The 7,539-nt window shown below is 33.5% G+C and overlaps 1 non-coding gene across 1 annotated transcript; it reads right to left on the minus strand.

Moving 5' to 3' along the window:
• Positions 1–7,160: 7,160 nt before the first annotated feature.
• Positions 7,161–7,267, minus strand: LOC128282850 (small nucleolar RNA R71). The gene has a single exon (XR_008273203.1). It is a non-coding gene; the product is annotated as a small nucleolar RNA R71 (small nucleolar RNA).
• Positions 7,268–7,539: the final 272 nt, after the last annotated feature.

A 7,539-nucleotide genomic window follows, 5' to 3' on the forward strand; every position in this document is an offset into this window, starting at 1 on the left:
TTTCACAAAATTGGGAAATTATCGACCTTTAGCTCCTAGATCCAGAATGGGGCCCAGCAACCCTTTCCAAAACCATCAACATGGCTTGGGACAATGGGTCATCCCCAGCGTTTGAGTCTGAGACCTAGTCTCAACAACAGGTGTACTCAAGGTTTCACTTGTATCCAAATTGGACATACTGTCCATTGAGGACAGCTCAACTTGAGACCCTCTTAGCCACCCACCGTGCCCACAGGTACTGCGTGTAAAAGCTCGTTTTTAGTGAAATCAAAATAGTAGTTTTAGGACCAAAAATCGAACATGAAAATATTTATTTTATTATTATTTTATTATCTAAAGCATGTTAGTATTACTTTATAAAAAATTTGTTAAGAAACTTTACCGTTTGCATGTTTAATTCGATAAAATGACTAAATTAAAAAAGGTGAAAAAGTAGAGTTCTAGTAACTAAAAGCATCAAATAACTATAAAAATTTTATGTAAGAGTTCTTATGTGGTAATTATACCATTAATGAAGTTAGTGGATGTACATGGCTTGGCATTAAAGAAATTTTAATCTTTAAAAAGGTTAATTAAGTAAATTGATAAATAATGGAAAATGTAAAAACAATAAGCTATCATATTTCTTATTTATTTTATCCATGGCTGAATACACCATTAAAGAAGTAAAATAAAATTTGGCAAGTTCATCCTTGTGCATGTAAGTGATTCTAGTCCCATTTTTAATGATTTTTATGTTTTCGAGATCGTTGTAGCATAATCTAGCTAGACTGGGGACTAATTTGTAAAATTTTTAAAAGATTAGTGTTTTTCCATGAATGAATATAGGTTTTTTTTATGTTTTATGGAAGAAAATGGTTAGTTGTTGTCAGATAAACAACTTATGTTAAGTGATTTTTGATAAAATTATCAATTAGGGATTAAATTGAAAAATAGAAAAATATACATGGTAAAATTGTGAAATAAATGAAATGCAGGGGTTGCTAAGGACCTATATGGAATTTGACTATAATGGGTTAAGGGTGAATTGCATGAATTTTCATTTTATGAGCTTAGGATTAAATTGAAATGAAATCAAACTTATAAGGGCAAAAATGTAATTTTGTTAAAATATGAGTTTGGGTTAAATTGAAAAAAATAATTTCTAAATTGAGCTGAATTTATTTTGTTTAGATCAAGATAGATCACATATGGCTCTAGATTGAGGCAAAGAAAAAGCTTCAGATTAATCGACTTCATTTCTACGTTTATCGTCGAGGTAGGTTCGTACATTTAAATAGAATTTTAAATTATGGTTTAAATGTTATTATTGTATAATATCAAATTGTGTCTTGACAGAAAAATCCAAGGCGTCTCGACAATCATCGAACTATGAAAATGGATAGCTCCAACTATCAAATTATGAAAAGGGATGGTGACGATCAGCAACAACGAAAAAGAATGGTGACGACCATCGAACTATGAAAAGGGATGGCTTCGGCTATCGAATCATGAAAAGGGATAGATTTGGCTATCAAATTATGAAAAGGGATGGTGATGACCATCAACAATGAAAAGGGATGGTGATGACCATCAAATTATGAAAAAGGATAGCTTCGACTATCAAATTATGGAAAGGAATGGTATCAAACATCTTGTTATTACTTCATGTAAGTTTCGGTAAAATTTTTCTATACAAATTACCTTGTTACAATGGAATGTAGGAAGTATGTGTTTTCTTGACAATGAAAAATATGAATACATATGATTTAAGTTTATTAACCATTTTATTCTTATGTTAAATGGTTATATATGTATTTTTTTTTAAGATTGTGAAATATGTTGACAAGCATAGATTATACGTTACGAGCTTACTAAGCCTTTACGTTTTGGTTATATTGGCATGTATAGGTGTTTGGTTAATGTTAAAGGCATTTTGTTTTGGCTTGTAAATTTGGTATTTTGAATGATGAAATGGTGTTTAGTTGACATATATATATTTGACCTTGTAATGGTTATTGTTTTGGTGTTTGTGGGTACTATATGATGGAAATTAAAATGGTAGTTAAACATGTTTGTTATACTTTGTCTTTTAATATGTTTGAATGCGGTGATTTGGTATATTGGTTATAAATGACATATATGGCTAATGGTGTTAGGTGTACAATAGCATATTCGGTACTTTTGGTGTGAATTTGATTGGTAAATAAAGTGGTAAGTTTGGGCATAAATTTAGTATAAGTTAGTTTAACATTTGGCCAAATTTTGCATATCAGGTACTTGTTTAATTGTTATAACTGAGGTTGATTTTGGCATATTGGTTGTATGATTATGTACCTTAATTAGATAACTTTTTGTGGCATGGTTTAGTGCACTTTGGAGAACATGATTATAGGTGGAAATTTGGTTGTAGGTATATGCATATTAAGGTGAGAAAAATGGCTTAGAAATGGCCTATTTTTAGTCCATATGGCCAGACACACGGATGTGTGTCTCAGTCTTGTGTTCCCTATAACTTACAAAGGATTGCAAGCCAGGCTATTCCACGGCCTAGCACATGGCCCGACACACGGGCATGTGAGACCATTTCAAATGGTACACATCCTAGCACATAGGCGTGTGGCTTGGCCATGTGACCCAGGTTAGTGACTTACATGGGCACAGACATAGGTTGGGACACGGTCTTGTGTCCCTACTTTGAATGTCGACACGGCCTGGGACACGGGTATGTCTCTCGGCCGTGTGAGTCACATGGACGTGTCTCTCGGCTATGTGAGTCATACGGCCTAGCCACACAGCCGTGTGACCTCTGTAGTTTAAAAATTTTCAACTCTTTTTCAAAAAATTCTATATGTTTCCAATTTAGTCCTGATTTATTTCTAATTTGTTTTTAGGGCCTCGAGGGCTCGTATAAGGGACAATATATATGTCTTTGATTGCTTTTGCTATAGTTGATGATTTGAATTAAATTTTTTAAATTTTTTATTATTTTGAATTGAAATCTCTGGTAATGCTCCGTAACCCCATTTCAGCGATGAATACGGGTTAGGGGTGTTACACTGCATCACAAGTTCCACGTGCACTCATTATGTTATCTACATTATAGAATTTTATGTATCAGTTCAAATTTTCTTATCAAATGTTTTATGTCAAAAAAAGTCTTATCAGAGTATTTTTCAGAAGTGCTATAGTTTGGACTAGAGCATTAGTATTTCTAATACTACAATTTCGTTTCTAACTATGTAGTTTAACTAAGCAGAAATACTTACAGGATCGACGCCGAAGACTCGATATTCCATGAACTTATTTTTCAGATTAAAGTAGAAATGGGTTTTGTTTGGAAAACAGTTTTCACAAAAAAAAATTGAACCCAAAATTTCATATCCCAAGTTTTGCAAATTTGGAGATGTTACTACAAGTTGATTGGAAATCTTGAATTTCTATGTTTTGTAAAACATTGTAAACTCTATTTACAAAAAAACTCGATTTATTTGAAAGCATATCTTACGTAGCTATTTTATTGAAAATGTTGTTTGTTTTACATTCTTCTAAAAATGCATAACTTTGAAGCGAAAATTCTTAGAAAGTTGAATTTTGGAAAACACAGTTTGTTGTTTTGAAATTCACTGTTTTATAGAAAAATGAATATTGTCGATAAATTGTTTAAACAATAGCACACAAAAAATAGAATTAGAGTTCAAAATAAAAACAGTCCAAAATCTCCAAGCAGTCCCAACTTTTCCAAAACTCTCAAACCCAAATTTAAATAAATTAAATTTATGAAAATGTTATTTTAATCGAGCTCCCATCGCACTGACTTGCCTAAGTTTGAAGATTACCTGAAAGTGGTAGAGAACAAAAAGTGAGTTTTTATAACTCAGGGCGTAACAAATTATACAGAAGTCAATCAGTTATAAATTTATATATTTATTAGAAACAAAGATTTTCTGAACATAATAGATGCAGAAATATAATCCTACCCCTATTCGCTATACACCATCTCTGACAATCCCAACACACCATATTGTGTATTATATACCCATCCAACCCTACACACCACATAGTGTCGGTATGACACTTCTCAGAATATCTTTAGCTGAGCTGCCAGTTTGTTAGGCGATTTATTGCTGTTTATAGAAATATGTGTGGCTGAGCCACCAAATACGATAGGTTGTAACTGCCTACACTTCCTCCATATAACAAACCCCATCCCAGATGTAAATGTAAAACTAACAAATATCATATATGCCTACGATGTACAGGCTTATAATGACAGATACAGAACATATATTTTTTTTTAGATAAACATAGCATATTTATAGATTTTACCTATCTTATTTCATTTCAAATGTATGTATTTATAGCAAATTCTTGCTAATAGATAGTCAAAATTCATTTTTTAGAGCTTAATTAACAACATACTGACCCAATAGAAAGCCTACTATCGATCCAAAATATGTTTATGGCCCTACAAACATGGCTTCATACATGCCTGTGTGCCCATATGACCCAAATAGTATCTTACCCGGTCCAGCACACTGTCGTGTGGCGTCGGCTGTGCAATTTTTTTTTTTGCTTTTTCCGTTCGCTATTTTTCATGTTTTTCGTTACACACCTGATCCAATTTTACGAGTAATCAACTACGAGACCTCAAGAACTTACACGCATCGAATAGAGCACCAAATCAATAATGAAAATGAATGATTAAAGGACAAAGTCCCCGATTTTTTACAATAATAGTACCAAACGAAACCTAATTGAATAGAACGCAAACACCACGGCCCCTCAAATCAGAACCAAAACTTACCCTTGCACGAGAACAACAACACCCAAGCCTTATTCCTCTGATGGATTGATCGATCCATGACTTTCACCTAAATAATCCAAACGATCAGTATTGAAAAATGTTGGACTTAAACCTAATTTAGCAACGTAACAAATAACGAAATGAAAGACTTCACTAGTAGGAAAAATATATATTGAACAAACTAATAACTCTTGAAAAGAGTTATATTTCATTCTTTAGACCTTGCTAATTGGTTGTACTTAGGTACTTTTAGTGGCGTGTTAGGACATTTTAATAGTATTTTTTATCATTTGCATTAAGAGCTTGGACTGTATTTACATGTTAGATACTTTTAATTGTGTGTAGAAGGGTTATGTTTGGTAGTTTGGTAAGTGCAGGATGCAGAGAAAGAAATAAATGAGTGAAGGTTTGTTGGGCCAAAAGGTTGGATAGTTTGCCACCTTGTATGTCATGGCAATTAAGGAAGATGTCCGAGTCAACACTCAACGCATACCAATCTCAGCTCAACTCTACTTGTACCAAAAAATTTTGCCTAAAAAAAAAAGCGTTATCGTGGGTTGTTGGAGCTACCATAGGAAGAAATTGTTATAAAAGCCAAATGAGGAAACCCTAAAGGGGTGTGGAGATTCAGAGGCAACAATAGAGGGTTCCGGCTGAGTAAAGGCATAAAAAAGAAGCTAAACGTAGCCCCTCTCAGCCACCACAGGACACAGTACTTCTGGATTATGGATTGGTTTGGCAACAGTCATCTTCCAAAGTTCTTCCATTATTTCTTAATCTATTCTCCTTTGAATTGAAGTGATCAAAACAATGTTGGATGTTATTTTGAACTTAAATTTTATTCACCAACACATGAATTAAATCTTATAGGGTTGGGATTACATGATAAAACTTTTATTTTCTTTGATGGTTGAAGCATATATTTGATTTAATCTACTATTTCATTCAATTACTTTTATTTCCTAGTTGTATGCATATAGTCCCTAGACATAGATGAGTGTATAGTATGCCCATAAACTAAATCTAATTCTGAAAAGGTTGGATTAGTTGGACTGAAATTGAATGATACAAGTGGGTATTTGACCAAATACCTGCAGTAGACTCTAGACCTACTACAACGCTTGTATAGAATGAAGACAAAATATGCAGGGTGTCATGCTAAGGCCTATAAACACAGGCCAAATAACCTGAGATCTTGCTCTCAAAAGAATAAGATCACATTAGGTCTCTTCTGAGCATTAGGTTAAATACCATTTTGCCAACTTATTATTGAAAGTAAGGGCAGATTCTTAGTAATCCCAACCTTCCAATCAACATTGTAGACCTTCTATCATTTGCCGTAGTATCTTTGCCATAGCATTCTTAGTTATTTATTTATTCTCTCGCATTTTATTCACGTAATTATTCTCGTAATTTCCATTGCATTTTTACTCTTTATTTGCCTTAATATTTTTCGATATTAATTCATATACTTTTTGCACTTCTCCTTATTATTTTAATTTACCACTGCGTACTTAATGCGGTTTTGCAATAACATTAATCATTATCATAACTTGACCTTTTCTATACCTAATCCGATCCCTGTGGAGATGATCTCACTTATCACTTTATTACTTAATTCTAATATCATATTCACACACGACAAGTTTTTGGTGCCGTTGTTGGGGATTGACAATTTGGTGTAATTTGGTTTGGTTATTTTATTTATTTTCATTAATTTATTTAACTTAGTTTAATTTAATTTTTACAAGTTTTCCATCTGTGCATGAGAAGAGGCATTCTTGCTAACAAATAATATCCTTTTGGTCTAAACCTTGAAAGAACTTGACGAAGAAGACGGAAAGAACTGCGAAAACTGGCTAGGAACGGGAATAATCTTGGCCTTAATGATAATCCGAATGGTCCTGATGCTAATCCTCCCATTTGTAGGGTGATACTTGGTTTGAATGGTAATTTCAATGGTCAAGGTGACAATCCTCATGTTCGTGGGGGTGATAGATGATCAAGATAGGACAATCCGAGAACATGTTGTGCCAATTTTGGATGATCTGAATCAAGGGATAGTCAGACCACAAATACAGGCTCAGAAGTTTCAGCTAAAACTGGTAATGTTTTAATATTGCTAATAGTAGGATAGTTTTGTGGACTGTCTACTGAAAATCCAAGACTGCTTTTATGACTTTTTCCAGAGGTTTGTGACTTGTTTAGGTAATAGAGTATTCCTGAAAGAACTCTACGACTTAAATTGTTTCCATATTCTTTAAAAGATTATGCGAGAGCATGGTTGAATGCTTTGCCATCAGGAACAGTGGCATTATGGAATGATCTTTGTCAGAGGTTTTTGCCACAGTATAATCCCCCAAATATGAATGTCAAGCTTAGAAATGACATCACATCTTTTCGGCAATTGGAGGAAGAAACACTATATAAAGCTTGGGAATGATTTAAAGACCTAATTTAGAAATTTCTGATGCATGGATTCCAACACTAGACTCAGATGGAGATATTCTATAATGGGCTAGATGCACATACGAGGATGGTCGTTGATGCCTTGACCAATAGTACTTTGTTGGATAAATCTTATAATGAAGCATATAAGATTTTGGAAATAATTGTCATCAATGATTATCAATACCCTAACACAAGGGTTGGGACGGGCAAGAGAGCTATCGGTAATATAGAGCTGGACACAATCACTTCGTTGACAGCCTAGGTATCTTCTTTGGCTAATATGATTAAAACAATGAAAAGGC

Source organism: Gossypium arboreum, chromosome 10 (genome assembly GCF_025698485.1).
Source record: "Gossypium arboreum isolate Shixiya-1 chromosome 10, ASM2569848v2, whole genome shotgun sequence".
Lineage (NCBI taxonomy): Eukaryota > Viridiplantae > Streptophyta > Magnoliopsida > Malvales > Malvaceae > Gossypium > Gossypium arboreum.